At 40.4% G+C, this 21,231-nt stretch overlaps 1 protein-coding gene across 1 annotated transcript in view; it reads right to left on the reverse strand.

Moving 5' to 3' along the window:
• LOC120755212 (orofacial cleft 1 candidate gene 1 protein homolog) overlaps window positions 1-21,231 on the reverse strand; it is a 130,214-nt gene that overhangs the window by 63,219 nt on the left and 45,764 nt on the right. The window lies entirely within an intron of this gene.

Here is a 21,231-nt window from a genome sequence, read left to right on the forward strand (position 1 = left end):
TTATTTTGTGATGGGAGCCAGTGAAAAGCAGTGGGTGACGCCCATCGGCCTACAGTGGTCTCCATTTCACTCTGCACGGCCGTGTGGAGACCTTGGAAAAAAACCACTTTCCCCAGCAGGGAGTGCTCAACCCAAAATGGAGAAGCAGCAGCAGCAGAAAGAGGGTTGATGAGTTTTGCTTTTCTTAGCAAAGTGGTGGCTGTCAGGGACTGGACTGGCAGCAGAGGTGTGCAGAAAAGTAGAAACAGGGTCACTTTATTTGCATCTGTGTTATGTAGAGACCTCAGCTCCTGTGATGCGACTGGCAGGGATGTTAAAGATCCCAAGCATCTTTCCACTTCTCCCCGAAGAACAAGCTAAATTATAGGTGCAGAATTTCAAAGTAATTAATCACATCCTTCCATAAATTTTGGCTCTGCTACCTGAAGATTCATTTAATTGGACTAATTGTTTTATGGAAGTGTAACAAAGAACAGGTCAAATAATTACAGTCTGGGCTGGTTTAAAATAATGGTCCAACTGCTGAAATTTGCAACATCTGGCTACTGAGTGGAGTAATGTTAAATGAATTATATATTATAGTCCAGTGAGGAAAATCTTCCATTTTTGTCCGTGAATGGGGAAATAAAAGACTGCAATAGTATGTGAAACTGTCATAACAGCTTTTCACGGCTGAGACACATTAAATTACCAGCAATCAATATCCTGAGAAAAAAAACTTAAAAAAATAGATTTGCTAGGGAGGAATAAAGAAGTTCACCTAATTTTTACTGGGAGCTTTATTTTGCCCAACGCTAAAGAAGTTGTAACAGCTGCACAGATTGAAGCTGAAACAGGAAAAAAACCTTAAATTACAGACTTCACAGGGGACTTCAGCTGGGAGCAAAAGGATGCAGGTTTTAGGGATTAATATTCTCACACACAGTACTCAGAGAAACAGAAAGCAAGGGAGAAGCTTACGCAGGCCAAGTAAGAGAATGTCTTGAGGCCGCAGAAGAACAACTCTGCTATTCCTCTGTCATGTATTTTAAAACTAAATGACTGCCTGTTGCTCCTCACTAGGTGCTTGGTAGTCTTGGCATCTTATAAATGGATCTTCTGCAATGCAGCCTGATTTCCCGAGCTGACAAGTCACGGACCCTGTGATGACACATGGGTTTTCTGCTGCGTGACTCGTGTGCCTAGTAGTTCTTAACAGTTTTGTTTTCTGAGTCTAGCTGGAGTCGCGCGGCGCTAACAGTCAAAGAGAGCTAATACAGTAAATGGAAACTGCTGTCAGTATGAACCAGATTAGTCAATCCCTATAGCACAAGTGAATTTCAGATAGCAGCTCAAGCATGACCACTATGATCACAGCCAGTGTTTATGTATACACAGAAACAATGAAGTGGCCTGGCAATTACTGGAAATACATTCCTCAAGCTTTCAGGCTATGCCAAGCTTAAAATTGTGGTCAGCTCATGTGGGAGAAACTAGATCAACTTGGATAGCATTGCAGTAGTTGTAATTGAATTGTATATTTTGCCTTTCTATAAAACTTCCAGTGCTAAGTGCACAGCAGCCTAAATGACCGTGACGTGCAGTGCTTTCCGTGCCTCCAAACCTCACAGGTACAGAGCCGTGCCACCTCTTCTCTTCTCCTGCGCAGCCAGACACCAGGCACCACCCTGCCTCTCCAAAGCCGGGAGGGAGCCAGATCCAAGCCCAAAGCAGCTGGAGCCCCTGGGATTTGCTGTGACTAGCGACGGAAAAAACATGGCTTTGGAGCAGAGTCTGGCCCTGCCCCAGTCAACAGGAGCTCTGCCATTCCCTTCAGCTGGGCTGGGGTCACAGCCTGCAAGTTTGCACAAGCAGCTGACAGTTTGGTGATTAGAACATCTACCTACCACAGTGAAGTTTGCAAAATGAGACAGGAAATTCCAGGTTTTTTCCTTTTACTTTTCTCCTCCCCTAACCACTCTTTCATCAACTTTTTCTATTGCAAGTTCTTGGTCTTTTCCAATCTTAATGATTCTATGACACTGGCCTTTACAGCCTCTTTTCTCTTCGTCTTTGTTTTTCAAGTAATTCCACTACATTATATATATATATAAATGTATTTTAGATATGACATGCGCATATATTAAATAATTTCCTTGTCTCAGGTACAGCACTAAGCCTGGCTGCTGGCAAAGCTTAGCCACCTGCTCCAGGCCAATCCTGTCCTCAGTGCCTGGCTGGGGTCCCAAAACACTGCACTCTGCTCCCTGAGCCACTCACTCACCCCAGCCTTCCTCAAGATGCTCCACTACAGTCTGTCAGGTAATAAACTCATGTTCACCTTCATAATATTTTAAAATTTTTGACTTCTGTTGAAAATACTGCCCTTCTTAACATTTTCCTCCTCATTTAATACATGAAAAGATTTCTGCAGAAAATAATTTATCAGAGGTACAGTTTCAAAACAAGTTTTCTATAAAAAGAAGTTTTCAAGAGAATTTCTAGCTTGAGACAAGTTTTGTTGGTTAAAACCCTTCTCTTTGCAGCTTCTCTACCTGCTATACCAAAGGAACGAAAAACCAGAAGCAAACACTTCCTCACCTCTCCCTGACAGACCAAAGATAAAATGCCTTCACAGAATGAGCAAATTTTATGATTTTTTAAAGTAGAATTGCGTAACTCCAGACTTATGAAGGAGCTCCTATCCTTTCCACTCCTGTTTTCCAAAATTTCTATGCTGTAATATCTATAATGTCTATCAGTTTACTGTGTTTCACCTGTCAAAACAGTCTACTTTGTTCTTCTCACAAAAAAATCAGTTCTGCTTCCCAGTATTTAGGCAGAACCATCAGAAAGCAACAACTGGGCTGAAAAAACCAAATAAAAGCTATAATTTAAATCTTTTACTGTATAATTCTAGTATTGCACTTAATACTTGACCAGGCTTCTTAAAGACTGAAATTAACGTTGGAGGAAATGGGGGGGGACAATGTACAAATTTTACTTGATCAAAAGAAAAGGACAATATTTACCCAGACATTTTTGAACATTCCATAATGCTTTAACTGGAATAAAGCTTTCAGTTAAATAGTTCTCTTCTCTGAAAATACATCAATATTTCTAATTACAAAGCTGTGCAGGGAAGAATGCTTATGCTGTATACCAAAGTTGAAGAAACTTCTACTAGGGGAAGAGAAATGATATTACAGAAGCTGACTTTTGTTGTGCTCTATCATTTGGCCCACAGATCAGAACAAATAAACCATTTTCATTGAAGCTGCTTCCTCCAGCCACTTTTTCTTGCAGAAATTTGTTCTAAGGCATTTCCTGTCAGTGCTTCCCGTCATTCTCTGAAGTTTGCATTTTTTTAATATATATAAATTTTACTGTCCATGGCAATAAATATTATTTCTGTCATCTGCACTTATCAATATGTCTCAGAGACTGCTTTTCCATCTCATGTGGTTGTGATGAGTTTTCAGATTTGGCTCCCAGCACTGATCCCTTCTTGGCTCAAGAGCAAAGTAAATCTGCAATAGCCATTAACTATTACTTTAACTAGATCTGAGGCTTCAAGAACCCTACTGCAGTCTCATAGCTCACTGTTGCATGAGGAGCTGCAAATGCCAAAAATACGATAATGTCAAATAAAAGTGATATTTCCTGAAAGGTCCAGGTGTAATTGTCAAAATCCTTCCCATTGAACTGAACATGAATTTCACAGGTATAAGAATGATGCTAAAACTATTGAAACAAACCCAGGGATGGAACCACATATAAAATTATGGTGCTCGGCTGATGGGATCAAGATGCATTTCCCAGTCCCCTGCTGTAGGGAGCTGCCCAGCTACAGCCAGGACACAGAGCAGGACAGGACTCCAGGCTGGCAGGACAGGCACACACCTAAGGTGGAAACCCACATGGACAGAACAGAAACACAGGCAGAGCAGAGAACACATCTTTGAGTTGGGCATCAAAGTGCAGGGGTACGTGATTTCTGTGGAACACCTCTATACAGTAAACAAAACGCTGCCATACTGACATTGTTATAGTTACTCATTTAAGAGAAATCTGAGACTTATATGATTAAGCAAGTGAAAGCCAGAGGAAAAATACCCCACAGCTTAAACTCTCTCCTCTTGCATGTACCAATAAGGCTTTATATATCTATATAATACAGACTTCTTACATTATTCAGCCAATGGTCTGTAATTAGAGATCAAAAAGTGTTCCCACAGCTCGAGATACATGCACACAGTTTTCTGTGCGTCGCTATGCCACAAATGATCATTTCCTCTATCATATTACAGTGAAAAGCTAGTGTACAATTGCTAGAAATATTAAATATTTCTAGCTAAAACACTAGATCTTCTTCACCCTGTCTAAAATAAAACCAGCTCTTATACCTGACCCTTCTTAACTTCAGTTTCACTGTGAGTTCTGGTAGAAAAGCCAGGTAGCCAATGTATCTCTGGTGATACCTATACCCTTAAGACAGACTATTTGAAACAGAATCAGAAATCTCTTTTCTTCTTACTGAAAATTTTTTTAACTTCTCCCACATTTTCCTGCTGGCTTCACTTTGAAAAATGAGTGTTATATTTATCATGGGACACAATTTTCTCATTCCCAGAGTAGGATTTGTAGGAAAACACCCAGGCAGAGTGGAACCTGCCCACTTGCAGTGCCCAGCCTGATGCAGCAGCTGCCGTTTGACACCCGAAAACTGCATTTTCAGTCACCAGTCCTTGCAACTTTTCTGGGCTCTTGCGTCAGCTACTGCAGATTCTGGAATCTGGTACAGGAGAAATCTGTGCAACGGCTGAGAAATGGAAAGGAAACCTTAAGCAACCATGTAAAACACGCCTGTGGGGCCACAGCTTGTCATTATGGCCACTGATGTGCCTCAGCCTCTGTCTCCACCAGCCTGAGGCCCATAGGTGGCCTCTCCCAAAGAGCGTATTCCAGCCAGATGTTTGTATAGAAAGTAGGTACAGACAAATGTCAGCATCACTTAAGCAATGCCTAAACACATGTTTATTCACGCTGCAGACGTCTCACCACTGCAATGCTGTGCTTGTCCCCAACACTTCAAAGAGGCCCTCAGAAGCCAGCTCTTTGTGTGGTGTGGCGAGGCTGCATTGTTCCCATCACCACTCACAGAACTCGCATCCAACCATTAAATTATATAGCTTTCATCTGTTTCTTAAGAAGACAAGGCTAATGCAATCATGCTGAGTACGTGCATGTGTGTGTCCATCCATGTATCTCCCAGCAATTTTTGAGCATCTGCCTGCTTTTGGTCACTGCTGGCAGAAGGTCAGAGACCTTGACAACACCAAGCTCATGAAAGCTGTCAGGAAAATGAGCACCTGGTCTGAAATAAGGAAAACATACTTACAGTCCCAAAGCAGAAAAAGCTTCTCAGCTCTCCCTTGTATTCTAAAGGATCTAACATGAGTTGCAAGACCAAGAGAGAAAAAAAGGCTCTGCCAGTGCTGCAGTTTGTTGAAGCATCTTGGCATAGCAGCAAGAGACACCACAAGCTATGGCTTTCCACAAGGCACCTTGGCCCCCCAGAACCCAAATCTGCCTTGAACCAAGGGCTTAAATAGCCTTTGAACAGCTCAGTTGCCTCACAACTCTTATTATTCCAAGGAAAGAGAGAAACACATTTCCCATCCACATCACCTCTGGTGACCTCAGCATTCTAGCTGAACCATTGAGGATTCATGCCATACAACTCTCATGGACCACAAGGAAGCCCTGATCTTGCAGGAGCCAACAGGGGATTCAGTTTCAGAAGAAAACAGAGATGGAAGAGGCACGTGTCAGGGAGAGAAAATGTCCAAGAAACCTTAGCAGTGAAGAAAGCGTAACAGGATACTTTCTTGCAGACATTTCTTGAGGAAAGGAAAAGGAATACCTTTCTTTGAAATCAGCTATAAAGATAGTTTAAAAAAAAAAAAAAATACGATTCTTCAGGATTCAAGCTTCTACATTTACGCTGTAAACAGGTTTAGATTTTTTTGTCCTCTTCCCCTGACTAGACGCACAGTGAGCTGGGAAGTCAGTCCACACACACAGCATGATCCCACAAACACTGCAGAGTCTGTTCAAGCCCTCCTCCTGGTCTTAGTGTTGCCAGCTGCTTCTAAATGAATCAGGAGCGTTATGATCAGCAGAAGACAAACAGGCGTGAAAGTTGTCTTCCTTCAAATATATTCCTGTTACTCAGCTTCAGAGGACCTACTCATAAGCACTAACTTCACTAGAAGGTCACTCTGAAAATATGACATTTATAAACATAAATGCACGTACACGTGTGTGTATGAACATGCACCTATGTACAGACACTATGCAGCGAGTCCCAGCACAGTAAATATGGCCAGTTGCTACGCCTTTGCATACCATGCACAGTGACATTCTCACAGCTGCCAAAAGAGCAGCCTTTTGATATACAAACCACAGAGGTGAACGTCAGATACTTTTAATGAAATACGGTGAACGCTGCTTCTGGCAAGTGAACTACAAAAGCTAATATTTAAACAGCAGTAGCAATAAAAGGTATTAGTTCCAAGTGGCAGAAAAGATTTACATTAAGAAAAATAAAATTCTTTTCTCCTCTTTTTTTTTTTCCTTTTCAGAAAAATTTGTGGTTTCAGGTAATCACTCAGATCAGTAGGAGCTATGTTCTGTTTGGTGGCTGCTGCTGGGGCATGTGGGTCTAAGTCCTAGTAGCATTAACCAGGTTTTTAATTCCCCAGGCTGCCCTAGATCTTGCCCACTTTTTTTTTTTTTTTTTTTAATCATCTTATTAATGCTTCCATAAAAACAAGTGAAATATCCCCACGTCCCATCCTTCTCTCACTTCAGCTGTAAACTTTGTTCTATCCAGACAAACTGAAAACTTTTTCACATGGTTTAAAAGTAAAATTAAAAAGCTTTTTGCCTACACATCTTTTTTTTTTTTAACTTCATTTCCGAAGTATTTTTTATTGTTACATTTTTTTTAACAAAACACTGAAAGGCAAAAAGTTTTGCTATCTATATGTCATCACACAACTGTTTCAAAGAAAATTTCACAGAAGATTGTTTAAATTTTAGCGAATTTTATCATTTCTTGATAAGCCAAGACATCCTAGTGCATAGCTAGCTCCCAGGTGGTCTTCAAATCCCATTGCCCTTGTACCTGCTAGTGTACTGTTGGGATGCTGGTAATTCCATGTGCTACTGATGCATCTTGCCACGTAATTTTAGCATTTCAAGGCCTAAAACGAGGTAGTTCAAGACAAAGATAGCCATTCCATCCATCCATTCCATCAGTCATGAAATAAGCCATTCACATTTTCAGTGCAAGTTAAGGCATCTCTCATATCATACATATTCCAAAGAACAGAGCTTTTGGAACTACATCCATAGTATATCCCAGATATATATGCAAGGTTAAAGTCTTTAGTATAAACTTATTCCTGAAAAACATTTTGAAATTATTTGCAAATGGGCATAACATGAATTTCAATTTAAACTATTCAATATCATCAAAAAACTTTTAGAGATTCATCCCTTGCATGATACTCAGCAACCATAAATGTAGGACACAGATCTTGTAGTCCACATGGTGCAACACTTCTTTCAACAGGCATCACGTGAAGAAGCTGAAGGGTGGACCCTGATCTCTTCATTCTTGTGTCAAGTGACAGGACTCAAGGACATAGCATGAAGGTGAGTCAGAGGAGGTTTAGGTTGGATATCAGGAAAATAAGGCTTTTCCACCCATAGAGTCGCTGGACACTGGAACAGGCTCCCCAGGGATGTTGTCACAGAACCAAGCCTGACAGAGTTCAGGAAACATTTGGACAATGCACTGAGGGATGTGGTGTGATTCTTGGGTATCCTGCACAGGGCCAGGAGCTGAACTGATGGATTCTGATGAGTCCCTTCCAACTAAATATGTTCTATGTAACACTGGAATGAGAAGCCTGGAAAAGGGAAAACTCCAGGGAGACCTTAGAGCAGCCTTCCAGTTTCTAAAGGGGGTCTACAAGAAAGGTGGGGAAGGACTTTAAACAAAGCCACATAGAGCTAGAACAGCGGGGAATGGCTTTAAACTGACAGAAAGCAGATTTGGATTTAGGAAGAAGTTCTTCACTGTAAGGGTGGTGAGGCCGAGAGAAGCTGTGGATGCCCCATCCTGGCAGTATTCAAAGCCAGGCTGGATAAGGCCTTGAGCAATCTGATCTAGTGAAAGGTATCCCTGCCCATGGCAGGGATGTTGGAACTAGATGATATTCAATGACCCAAACCATTCTATGATGGCGGTCTTGTTTAGATTAAGTGCTGTGCTATCATTAAAATCAAGAAAGTAGTGATAAAAATAGTTTACTTCTTGGTAACCTTAGGTGGAGGGAAATGATCCATCTGGCTTAAAATAAATAAAAATAAAAGCATGGTGCATCAGATAGGTTTCAATGGGAATTTTAAGTCAGAAATCTAACCAATATTATACAAGTAAAAGCAGCACTTTTAAATTTTTTCTCTGCTTTTTTTTTTTTGTAAGTTGTTAAATAAGCAGAAAAAGGCACATATATGTCTGCATGTGGTTTCATTAATCAGTGTGATGTACCACAAACTGAGAAAACAAAATTTTCACTTCCCTTCTACTCTAGTAAAAGTGCAGTGTACAAGTCTTAGCCAATGTTCCTGACCTCCCAGGTAAAAACTACATTGACTGAAGGCAGCCTGAAGTTCCCTTCTCACATTATTATCTCAAAGTGCATATGAAGCCCTGTAATTAAAAACAGCTTTTAAATCCCATTGAAAAGTGAAAAGTTTCAGGCTGTCTGGTAGAAGTGAAATAACAAGCCAAAAAAAACCTGAAAATTTGCAGTTCCTGTCCCTTAACTTAGTTGACTTTTCTGGGGAAGCCTACAGAAGGGGGAGGCTGGCCAGGCTTCTGTATTCGGAGGAGTGGTGGACACGTCCGCCCTACTTATACCAGAACTGGGCCCACTTGACTCAGGAAAACACAGGGCACTCAGTCCCCCCCCTAGCTGTGAGCTCAAGCCCCTCACATCACACACAGTCACACCTAAAGTCTGATTCACACCCAGCACAGGTGAACAGCAAGGGTGAATTTGTCTTCTGGATCTTATTTTCTTGTCCTGTTCCCGTGTCCGAGCAGAGCCTAAGCAGCTGTGCCAACACATGACTTCTATTAAATTCAGGGGGCTGCTGCCATAGCTATGTAAACCCTGGGGCAAGATAAAACAACATATTCCCCTTCTGGTGAGTATTTCCGGCTTAGCATTAATGGGAGCTCTGGACAAAAATAAGAGATGCGTCTTTGCAGCTACTTGGACTACTGGATTTTCTCCTCCATGTTCGCTTGGTGGCTTTGAATTAAATCAAATCGGAGGGCTGGGAACGAGCGCTCTCCCAAAATAGCGCAGTTCAGTCTTGTGGCAGGGAAATCGTGGGTTTCCAATTTCTGCTGTGGACACGGCCTTTGACTCGGGGGTGCCAGGCTGAAGTCTCCCGGCACAATTTCGTCAAAACCTCTTCAAGTCAAGACAAAAGTAAAGCCATGAATGCTCCTTATTGCAAGCTTCTCTGCTGAATAGCTTGGTATTGTCCTATTCCCTATGACAATGGAGTTAAGGGAATGAAACATGTTGTTTGGAAACAGTAAAAAGCTGTCAGCAGTAACCACTGTCAATACTCATGCTGGGCTAAGCTTGGTACTCCCGCTTGTCATTTATTTATTTACTTATTAAAAAACATGTTTGATATAAAGCAGTTCTGTATGCGAGCAACAATGCCAAACTAATGAACCAGTGATTAATTTTGTTCTTGTCCTAGGTTTGTTTTCTTCTTAATAGTCTACGTAAATACATTAGAGAAAACATTCATTTGCCTAGACTTTATGTGGTATGAAGCAAACCCAGAAGCATTTTACAAAAGCAGTTAGTTGTCACAGAAGAACTGGGAGGGCAAACAGAAAAGAAAGACATGAAAACATATGTAGAGAGCTGCATGCAAGCTGTATAAAGGAACAAGAGGCATTACAATTTAAAAAAAAAAAAAAAAATGCTCAACATTTTCTAAAACTCTGCCAATCTAAGAAATGGTGTTACAGTCTTGAGATGGCAAGAAATAGCCAGATGAGGAAAAGCAAAACAAGAAGTTATTAATAATTTTAGAGAGAATAATAAAAAAATAATGTTTTGATGGAGGTCTCCACTGGTCACTTTGTATAGAAGTGCCTAAGATTTTAGATATATTACCTGGATATATTTCCCTTTAACAGCTAGTCAAAATCCTAACTCATATATTGAAATCTGATACTTGTCATGGAGACTTTGCATTTATTTCTGTGCCTGAACTGTAGCAGAACAGTGCACATAGCAAGTTTTCTTAGATTGTTTTTGGTGTCACCAGCTTCCTTGTTCCAAAACAGTAAAGGGTATGCTCCTTCCCAAGAGCAAGGAGGAGAGCAACTCATGGAGTGCAAGAGGGCTGTTAATGCTGTTCAACCGGTCAGAACACTCCAGGTCTCAGAATGTTCTGCATACTTCTCATGCAAAAACAGTTTTACAGACAAAGAAGAAAACTCACTTTGCCAAATTGAATCCCCCCTCATAAAAATTCTTCAAACTGCAGCAAAGCTTGAGAAACAGAGAACATCACGTTCCATCTCCCTTTGGGGCAGCAGCAGCAGAGGACCCTCTTCTACTGTTTTTTTGCACGCCCTCTGTTATTGCCAACACCAGTGGCAAGTTTGGGTCATGCAAAAAATACAAAAATAGATAAAGCGGTCATGTTCCCCACACTGGATGGTGGGAGATAAAGAGTCCCCAAGGAAAAGCTGAGAGCAATGGCATGACTTCCAAAAGGTGCAACCTCAATGTACTAGGAGGTCATTTAAAAAAAAAAAAAAAAAAGCCTAAAAAACATTTATATTCTATTATACTTGTGTGTATTCTATTGCACAATAGAAAAAATATTGTGCATTTAATTTTTTGCCACATAGTATTGGAAAGCTATTTTAAAAATGCTTTGAAGAACACTCCAGACTGCTGCTGGTATTGTTTTCATAATTACAACTTAGCAGGCTACAGAGAAGAAAATGTTAATGAATAAATTAAAGAAACTTCTACTTAAAATGTCCTAGCAAGCAATTTTTCTGAAAATTATATAAACACCGTCATCCTATCAACCAAGATATTCGCATGACCACCTAGGCCACGTTGCGTAAAAGCCTTCCCATTTAAGAAAATAGATCCATTAAATTAAGGTGTCTTAAAACTTTCCAGATTATAAGAAAAATAATGTGGTTAGTGGCAAGCAAATTTACTCTATTTTGCATGGTGCATATGAAATAGCATACAGGATGCTGGCAAGTAAGAGAGACAAATTCAAAGCCACAGCCTTTGCATTTGGTTCTGGATAAGGCATGGGGCTATCTTATCCTTGAAAAGGGATTATTTAGTAGCCCAGCACCATCTTCTGCCCCAGGAGTCCCTCTGTACTGCTTTCACAGCTTTTAGTTTCAGTGAAGCATAACCATTGTTGGTAGGAAGTTGTTGCCAAGGTTATCTCTAGTAACTAAATCCAGCCTTTATGTGGTTTTAACAGACAATTTGAGATGGAGACAGACAATTTCTTCAGGGAGAGCCAAATAGCTGACTTCCAGGGTGATGTAATCCTGGACGGTCATTGCAAAGCAAACACGTAAGCACCACACACTCTGCTGTTAGGGTTTCCCTCTGCTCCCCCAGAACACGGGGCATAGGAGTGAAAGTCTTCAAGCACACAGAGACCAAAGTTCAGCCTGATACCTCCAGGCTGCAGGGGAGAGCTAAGCATCTTCCCTTCCAAATAATACAGTATTTCCAGCTCTCACTCACACCGACACAGGGATGACTCTCATGGTCACAGTCCTGATTCATCACCCTAAAGACCATGCAGCTGGTGTGAGGGAACTCCAGATACAGATGAAACAGTTCCCAGAGGAAACACAAACATAAGTAGCCCTTGGGGTTGGGGGTAGGGACCATCAGCAACCACGTTTGCCCTTGCTTCATTTCTCAACATGGGGCAGCAGTCAGAACAAGGGTGATGGGAAGTCACCCTGCAAGAATGCTCGTCCAAGTGCTCTGAGATGCCCTAACTCATCCACAGGTGAGCAGGAAGAGCTGCACTGTTGGAATACAGATAGAGTTTGATTTTCAAGTCATGATGGCAAACTAGGTATCAATACTCACCCTTTCCACAAGTTTGTATTGAGAACATTCCTGACATAACTTTGATAAACAAACAAAACCAGTATACACCTTAGCAATTTTAAAAGTGTGAATTAACGTGTATTTTCACCAGTTCCCCTGAAACCTTTAAGAATCTACAAAAACTTTTAAATCTTGCCTTGGCTTTCTTCCCCCACCCCCATTTTAACTTATGATTTTTACAGTCCACACTAAATAATCAATATTAGTTAAAATCTTCAGTTCTCTCTAGAGGACAATGCCCTCCAGGTTTTATAATAAAATACCACAATGTTCAATCAGACTTGTATATCATAGATATATATTGTAAAATAAACATCTGAGGGCAGCCATGATTGAATCTCAACCCTGCAGAGTCAAGAATTATTCACTGCCTTTTAGAAAGCAGACGATATTTATTCTTCCCTAAAGTTTGTGCCTTGTGAACAACATTTCTTTCACACATCCTTCCCAGGATTACAATTCATTGTTTGATAGCCCTCCATGATGTCTTATCTCAGTTTGCATGACATGCAATCATTCAAAATTGCAAACTGAATTTAATTGCCATAGACAAGTGTTAATAGATTTTGATAATGCTTTATTAGACTTTATGCAAATTAGACTGCGCTGAAAAATCTGAATAAAATCGCAGCTTTAGCAGCAATTTCCTCCCCTATGTTGTCTTGAAACACAGAGCAGGAAGAGGAAGCTTTAATTAGTAGTTTCTGATGGAATCTGATGATGAAAATGTTCTTCTTATGAGTAGATATAGGTGACAAATATTATCTTTAAACCTGTAAGTTTCATGATTCATTAATTAACACTGAGGGCTTTTCCCAGGGGATGATTTAATATTAATACCAGCCAACAGATTTTTTTACATTAGGATTTTTATCTCGATAGAAGAGTGGATGATGTCTCAGAGCAGTATTATGCTGACTACACTTTAGAGTATTCAATTCACACACATTTCCATACATAAACAAATCAAATAAAAAGAGAGAAGAAAAGTAACATATGAGTGGAAATGTTAGAAAAATTAATGCAGAAATAATTCAAAATAATCCATTCTAGTAAGTAGATCTGAGTTAAAATTATAATATTAAGGTATTCAAGACTAATAATAATTTCTTTATTCTTTGATTCCTTTTATGCTGCTTTTCCATCAGGACAAAATCTTACGATGGAATGTTTCCATCTGCAGGATAACTTCTTGGTGTCAGTGAGAGAAGTGCACAAACCAAAAACCACAAATAGCCTACAAGATTTTTTGGTGGTTTTTTTTTTTTGTTTTGGTTTTTTTTTTTTTTTTTTTTTTTTTTTTTTTTTTTTTTTGTGTGTGTGTGTGTGTGTGTTTTTTTGTTTTTGTTTTTTTTTTTAACTCATTTAAGAACATTAACTTGATGATAGAAAGGAGCACACTCATGGGACTATTTTTAGGTCCGTCATTATTAATTAACACTGGAAGAAAAATATCTCAAAATAGTTCAGTTTTTCCTGCCTACCCATATTCATAGACACTGTAATTTGCACACCATATATACCATAGTTAGGGAATCCTTCCAGGGTAGAGCTCCTTTGGAAGCACTGCTGTTTCACGTTACTGACAAAGGATCATATTCCTGATGCTATAAAGAAACAAAAGAAAATCCTAATGTCATAACTAGCCAAGGTGATATAATATTACTTCAGGTCTTAGAAACAGCCAACCCAAATATTTTCTGTTGACAAGCTCCACTGAATAGCATAGGAGCCAGGCATTACATCATATATACCAGATAACACTCCCTATCTTGGATTAAGAAAATCTGCCAGAAGAGTATTAATAGTTGCTCCATTTAGAGATAAGGAGATCAAATTACCAAAATCTTACAGTGGTTTACTCAGAAGCAGTAAGAGCCTGGCTACCTTTAAGTTGGTGGCAAAACTTCAACAGAAGTAGGATTCCACTCACATATTTACTAAGCCAGCTCAAATCCTTCCTCTTCCAGTCCTTATTGCCCACCATAAAGCCATTACTAGGCATAAAACCAGCCTTCCCCTACACACACAGTGCAAATCAATAGAAGTTAAAAATTCACACACAAGATAAACAAAGATCATTTGCAGTAGACATACAGCACTGTGATGTGCAGCAGCTGTAATTCAGAATGTAAGAGAGCATTTAAAATAAAAACAAACACAAACCAATCCTACCACAAAGCAAAGCCGAAAAGCAAACCTGGAGTTTGAGTTTTTAAAATTAAAACAGACTGAGGCCATTTTTGGTAGAACACTAATTTCAGTCATTTTAAAGGAGGTATGACAGAGCACAAAGGAGCATGAGTCTTACCACTGAAACTATGCAGGTACCTGGCATTTCTCTCTTCTTTGGAAAGCCTCCACCTGCATACCTCAGCTGAGATTCACAGGCTCTTTCTGAGCCACCTTTCTGAGGTAGTCCTGCAGTGGCAGGGCTGCAGGATGTGAGCGAGACCCTGGCACTGCTCATCACTTTCATTATCAGTGTAAACCAACAGCCTGTCACTGCGCTGCCACAGAGCCAGGGACACTGTGGGTCTGGGACAGAGACAGGCTGGTAGAGTCGTACCAATGGCAACTGAACTGTGGCTCAGTTGCTTTGAGGGTCCTTTAATTGTATGGAAGCCGACAACATGTAAAGCTAAAAATAAAAAATACAGGTTTCTCAAATGGAAATGATGACTAACCCTTAATGATAATTAATACCAGACATTTTCAAAGACCTTTTTTCACCTACAAATGAAACTAATTACTAGGACTTCTAGCTTATAGTTTGCTGTGTTGCAGAACAGCAGCAGCTGGGCTGTCTTTTTTATTTACTCTTGAAGAGCTTTCAGTAAATCTGTTTCAAATTTTGTTAACCCTACTCAACCTCCACACCCTCCCCTTTCTACTCCCCTCCACCCCCAATACTCATTCATGAGTTACAGCTGAGTAAAGTGATTTATAATAGTGCAATAAACTGCAAAACATGCTCTGGCAAAGGAGCAAATTCCTCTGCCTTGCCTCAGATACCATCAGGTGTAACTGCAAATTCTGCCATACCCTTAGTACTGAGAGAGGAGATAAGCAAGACAGCGACTTTTCCTCCACAAGCTTGCTTGCTGGAGTGGGATGAAATGGAATTACACCCTCCTCCCCCAGCACTAGCCCCATCATGCCCAGGCACAGTGCAGGAAAGGAGGAGGGTCAGCTAATCCCTGGGCTTCTTTTAAAGCCTCTTGGATACAGAGAAAGGAAGAGGGAGAAAGCCTGTTATCCTAACTTCAGGTTGTATTTTGCAACCAAGAAAAATTTGCTGATTAGTAAATGGTCTGCAGGGGTCTTTAAATCTGAGTCTGCTTACAAATAGGAGCCGTGAGCTATGCTTTCCTCAAACTACCCAACATAAATTCATCTGGTTTACTGTCTAGAGATTTCGGTTTTTTGGATTTCCCCTCTCTGCAACTTTATCATGCAGTAACTATCTGGACTGAAATAAAGCCATCCCACATGAGTACAAAAACAGCTCTGCAGGGTGTATGATTTTATTGCATACCTAATACTTCATTTTATTTTATGTCTTGACTCCTAAAGCTAGGTCAAATTCTCAGTTTTCCTCAAATGGAAATAAGCCTTGAATTGAACTAGATTTGAAGAACATTTTGTAAATGGAAACTATGAATACAAAGAGAAAAAGGACAACTAATTGCTGTTAAACTCTGTTGCAGCAGTACTGAAATATACAGCTGTTCCCACAGTGGACAGCACAGTTTGACTATTTTAGCCACACAAAGCCTGAAAGAAATTATTAGATGGTACAGGAAATTGAGCAACTTTTCTAACTGGGAATAAATAAGTCAGAGACAATGATGATATAGTCAGTGTTACATTAGAAAAGAGTTGGCTGCATTAAGATATATGGGTTTACTGCTGGAAATAAGTTTTATTTTTGTTTGCTTTTTTATGCAGGGACACAAGTCTCATTTTCTGTTAGACCTCTGTGGATGATGAAATGCAGTTCTGAAGGTAAGATCTGAAAAGCAGTCTGAAGGCAAGCATCAGCAGCTATTTGGAAATTCTCCTGAAGAAGGATTCAGAATGTAGACAGCTTGCACCACACCTAAAGATGTCAACCCCAGCTTTTATGAACATCATTAAAAAAAAAAAAAAAAAAAGGCAGACTTTGCCTACTATTGGCAATAAGGCAGAAATTGCTTCTATCAGCACATCTAAATACAAATTGTCATGTTCACGTCAAATGAAGCTGAACACATTTAACTGGGTGGTCAATCATTTGTGTATTTTATTTTATTTATCATTAAATTGTTAAACAAAAAGGAATCAAGAAAACCTTGCCTCGGTTCGGAATGAGACATTTTATTAATACATATCCCAACAGAGGAACATTTTCCAGAAATGTACAGTAAGAACTTAGGATACTCAGGTGATTGGAAAATGGAGAAAATCATCTAAGTGACACTCAAAAAAATAGGACCCTTTTAATCTTGCACAGGGGTTTTTTAATTCTTTTTGACAATTCCTTCAGGAGGCATTTGCTGTTCAAGAAGTCACTTCTCAGTAACTCCCTTATGGTAACTTCAATCAAAACTAAGAGAACCAATACACTATCAGGACACCATGGCAAGGCTGCCTGAGCTATTACCATGAGTTTTCATTTCTATTTTTGTAGTACCTGCTGTCACGGCATATTTGCAGTAGAGTTCAGCAATACTCCTTCTAGCACAACAGAGTCCTTCTGATAACTCCAGCATTACTGCAAGCACCCGTTCTTGCCAAGCAAGCTTTAGCCCTTGTGTATTTAAAATTTTGTTACAGCTTGATCGGCTCAGTAAAATATACCAAGAGGGGAAGAAAAAAAAATAAATCGTAAAGCAGATCTTTCAACGTGTTTCTGAAATACCACCCATGTTCTCACTATTAGGACAGCATCTTTACAGTATGGTCTTCTGCTAAGGTGGTGTTAATCCCTGCATAAACTCAAGCCCTGACCTAAAAAAAGTCACCAAAGGATCTAGGCTTGTCTTGGAGACAAAGCATTTGGGGCTCCACACACGCAGAAGAGCTCGTGTCTGCAGGCAGCAGCCTCTGAGTCAGACACCCACATCTACTGAGAGCGGTCGAGAGTTCACCGCTGCATCACCCAAACACAGCAACCCTGTTCAGCAGCACCTCAGTAAAATCCAGGCAGTACATTTGTGCCACAATTGAAAGGGTGCATTTTGCTCTGGGAAGTAATTCCATGAAAAACAAGACTACTGCGCAATTCTGCTTTGGGGTTCTGGCATCACAGCTTTTCCTCTGCCTCCACAGGGCCAACAAAAATAAGATGGGACAAGCAGGAGTGAGACCCTGCACTGCCAACAGTTCTTCCCGACTTGCAGCCCCTTGTCCCCATGCAAGCACACTTAAAGATGGGGCAACAGCAACACCACCAGGGAAATGGGAGGCCTTAGGAAAAACAAAGCTATGAAAAATGGTGTGAAATATGCCTGACGCTTGAAAGTACTGATGCTTTTTCATAGTAGGAAACAGAGGCTCCGCTCTTCTGCTTGCTCAGAGAGGTGCAAAGCAGTGGTACTATTAACGCTAGTGTTGTACATCCTGGTTTTCTGTGGATTCAGTGAGAGGCAGTCAGATCAAAAGTCTCTTCATTAAAAAACTGAGCAGAAGCTGCAAATGAGGCACATTTGGAGTAACAAGGAGCATTTATCATTCTTACCTCAAGGCTTGCAAAAGTCTAGGTGAAAAAATAAATGCCTTGAAGTTATCAGTCACTCATCATAAATGGCCAGTCAGAAGGAAGCTTTTCTCGTTTTTCACCTTCACATCCCAACAAAGCACAACATATGATGAATATGTACATCCCTTTAAGACAAGCTCTAAAATGCTCTGTGCAATGTAACAAGTACTGAGACTCCTGCCCCTTCACCCCCCATGCACCCAGAGAAAATAAAACAACGGGATCCCTAGAGATAAAGCAAAGTCCCTCAGCTTTGTAAATGAGAAAGAAAAATATGTTTGCTGCTACATTCAAAGTCGCATCCACTAGCCTGAATTGTTTCCCTGCCTGTTTATGAAGTGGTGTTTTACTCTACTCGAGACAAGATGCAGAATTTCTTATGAAAAATAATCTAAATATCACACCCTGAAATGCAGTTTGAGAGTTTTATCCTGTCATTATCTGCAAGCAAAGAAGAAACACTTATTTCCCTTCCAACCACCACGTCTACCTCGTTGTCAAACAACAGCCCCCAACTGACAACCTCAGGACCAAATATGTTTCCTGTACCAACACTTTGATCTCCAATTGCAACTAACCTAGAAGGGTAATAGTTACATTCGAGGTCACTAGGAGGTCTTGACCTCAGTTATTTCACCCTTCTCCAAAGAAACTTCTACTTTAATCATCAACTTCCGGGTAATCTATTAGTAACTGGCATAAATCATACATCAAAATGGGCTCAGGCGTTGTCACAAGGGTTAGAAAATGATCCATTAAGCTCTTCCTCCTCTCCCTGAAGAAACACTGCATTCGACTTTTCAAAAATAAAAAAAAATTAGTCAAGGATGTACTTTATACTTTTAATTCCTGAGTGCATTTATTTTTCTTGAAAACAGACAGGAGAAAAGGAGGTGGGGAAGAGTGACCAAAGACAGCACTGTCCCACGATGCTGTTCAGCCTGGTAAGCCAACATGTCAAAAAGCACATTTGCGCCCTCTCTCACCCATGCTTTCTCCTTACCACCATCCAAAGATACACAAAACCGAAGACTGAAATAATTCAGAGGGAAAAAAAAAACGGTGAGACTTGGCACATGTAAATTTTGCTGCCTGACTTCACCATCACTGATTACAGCTGACGGAGAGTTAATAAAAGAGCAAAGCTGGCTGTCAGAGCAGATTAGCGTGTGTAAAGGACAAGACAAAAGAATAATGCCGTCATTATTATTTATGGTCATTAACTGGGTTGAGTTCACTTTTGCACTACCTGAGCAGTAAAAATTATCATCTAAACATGAAATACTACATTTAGAGTTAAAACACTATCGTTTTCCCTATGCATTGGCTTGATCTCTTTTATCGGAGGTATTTGATCCCGGAATTAGCCAGAGTGGGTAACACAGATTTAGATAATGCGAGTAAGAAACCCATCAGATTTTTGACCTTACAAAGAACAGTGCTCTTCTAGTGATGGAGCAGATAAAAGCTCACTGCCTCCTTGTCAAAAACAATTGAAAGGCAGGCACTGTAGGAAGGACAAGGGAAGCCATGGTGGAACACAACAGACAGCAAAATGGAGGCAGAAAAATCTAATACAAGGGAGGAAAGGGCATCCAAGAGGCAGTAAAAATGGGAGTGTGTGAGGAGCAGGGTTCTGGGTGGAAGACTCTGGTGGAGTCCTTCTCAGGGACCTGAGAAAAAGCAAGACGATAGAGATAAAACAGCGTGCTGCTTTGAGCAACAGATGAATTCCAAGACAGATGCTGTGAAGGTGGTATTCTGGCTGGAAGAGAGAATGAAGATAACTGGGGGATAGGAGGAGCAGAGGACTAAAGCCTGAGGCAAAACACAGTGGAACATCTCACAGAAAGCACCATTGAGAAGCATCATGAATAGAGCATAGCCTTTGGGGGCCTGTGTCCAGAGGAAAGCAAGGCAATGCCAGATGCTACTGGTGTAGCAGCCACTGTGTATCTCTGGTCAGAGTAGGTGTGGGAAGTCCTAACTGCAGGTCTGAAAGTATAACTTTCCTGATCTGGTACTCCAGAAGCATTCAAAATCCCTGAGATGGCTGAAGACTGCATCAGTCTTTACTCTCTGCCCTTATCTGCTACCTCTTCTTTTCTTATTTGTTCCATTTTTTTCCTCTTAAATAAGATCCCGGGGCTTTTCATCCACAAGACCTGAGCTGAAAACACTGACAAACTCTTTTTTTGTCCTTGTCTGGCAGGGTGATTAATTCAGCCATGACTTATTGTCAGAAAGAATGCCCATCAGACATATGCAGACTATATGCCATGGGATAGGACGTACTCTTGTGCACACCTTGAAACCCCTTCTCGTCACAGGGCAGATTGGTATTCACCATTTGACTGCAGCCACTCTTGCCTGATTTTAGTCATGTACTTCATGGGACAGGGATGGATCAGGGTTCAACTCATCCACTGGTGACTCTTAACATTTAGTCTACATAGTTATAGTTTAAAAGTCCTGACTTTTTCTGATAAAAAATTTCTTTAATGGATTTTGATGCACAGTCTGTCCATATTATTATACATACAATTACACCCTACTTCAGAGGCTGTCTGCTTACTGTTATCCCTGAAGAAAAATGGGAGCTTTTCCTGGTTTTTAAGCTAGAGGAAATGTGATTTTTCAATGCTCATTGCAATGTTGCAATTTGTGATACCTGTACTACAGGTCTAAACAGACAAACTGCAGCTGCTGATAAATGGAGTAGCACCTGAGTGGGAGTTCTCAATACCAGACCCCTGTGTTGGTCTGTTGATTTACTCATTTCCAAGAGAATAAATTATTTGTTTCGACCTAGAGAGATTATACAGCTCTACCTATATGAGACTGTCTTTACCCTGTACAGCTACTGTTGGTGTGGGAGGGCAGTTAGATTCACATGACACTTTCCCCAGTGGCAGAGAGGAAGATGCCATCTTATCTTCATTAATAGGCTCCAGATTTTGAGATTGCATCCTTCTAAGTAGCTTCTGAGTAGGAGAATTAAGATGTAACCTAATTTTTCATGTAAGCAGAATTATTCACTGTACTTTTCTTATACCTTTGTCCATTGGGGTAAAGAAATCCTCTGCTTTGGCAGACTTAGTTTGGATGATATTTCTGTGCTGGTGTGTAACCAGGTTACAATCATTTTACATTCTAATTTATTTTCTTTACATATACTTTTAAGTGACAGTGATACCATGAATTAACATCCCTCATGCTATA

This window comes from Hirundo rustica, chromosome 1 (genome assembly GCF_015227805.2).
Source record: "Hirundo rustica isolate bHirRus1 chromosome 1, bHirRus1.pri.v3, whole genome shotgun sequence".
Classification (NCBI taxonomy): Eukaryota; Metazoa; Chordata; class Aves; order Passeriformes; family Hirundinidae; genus Hirundo; species Hirundo rustica.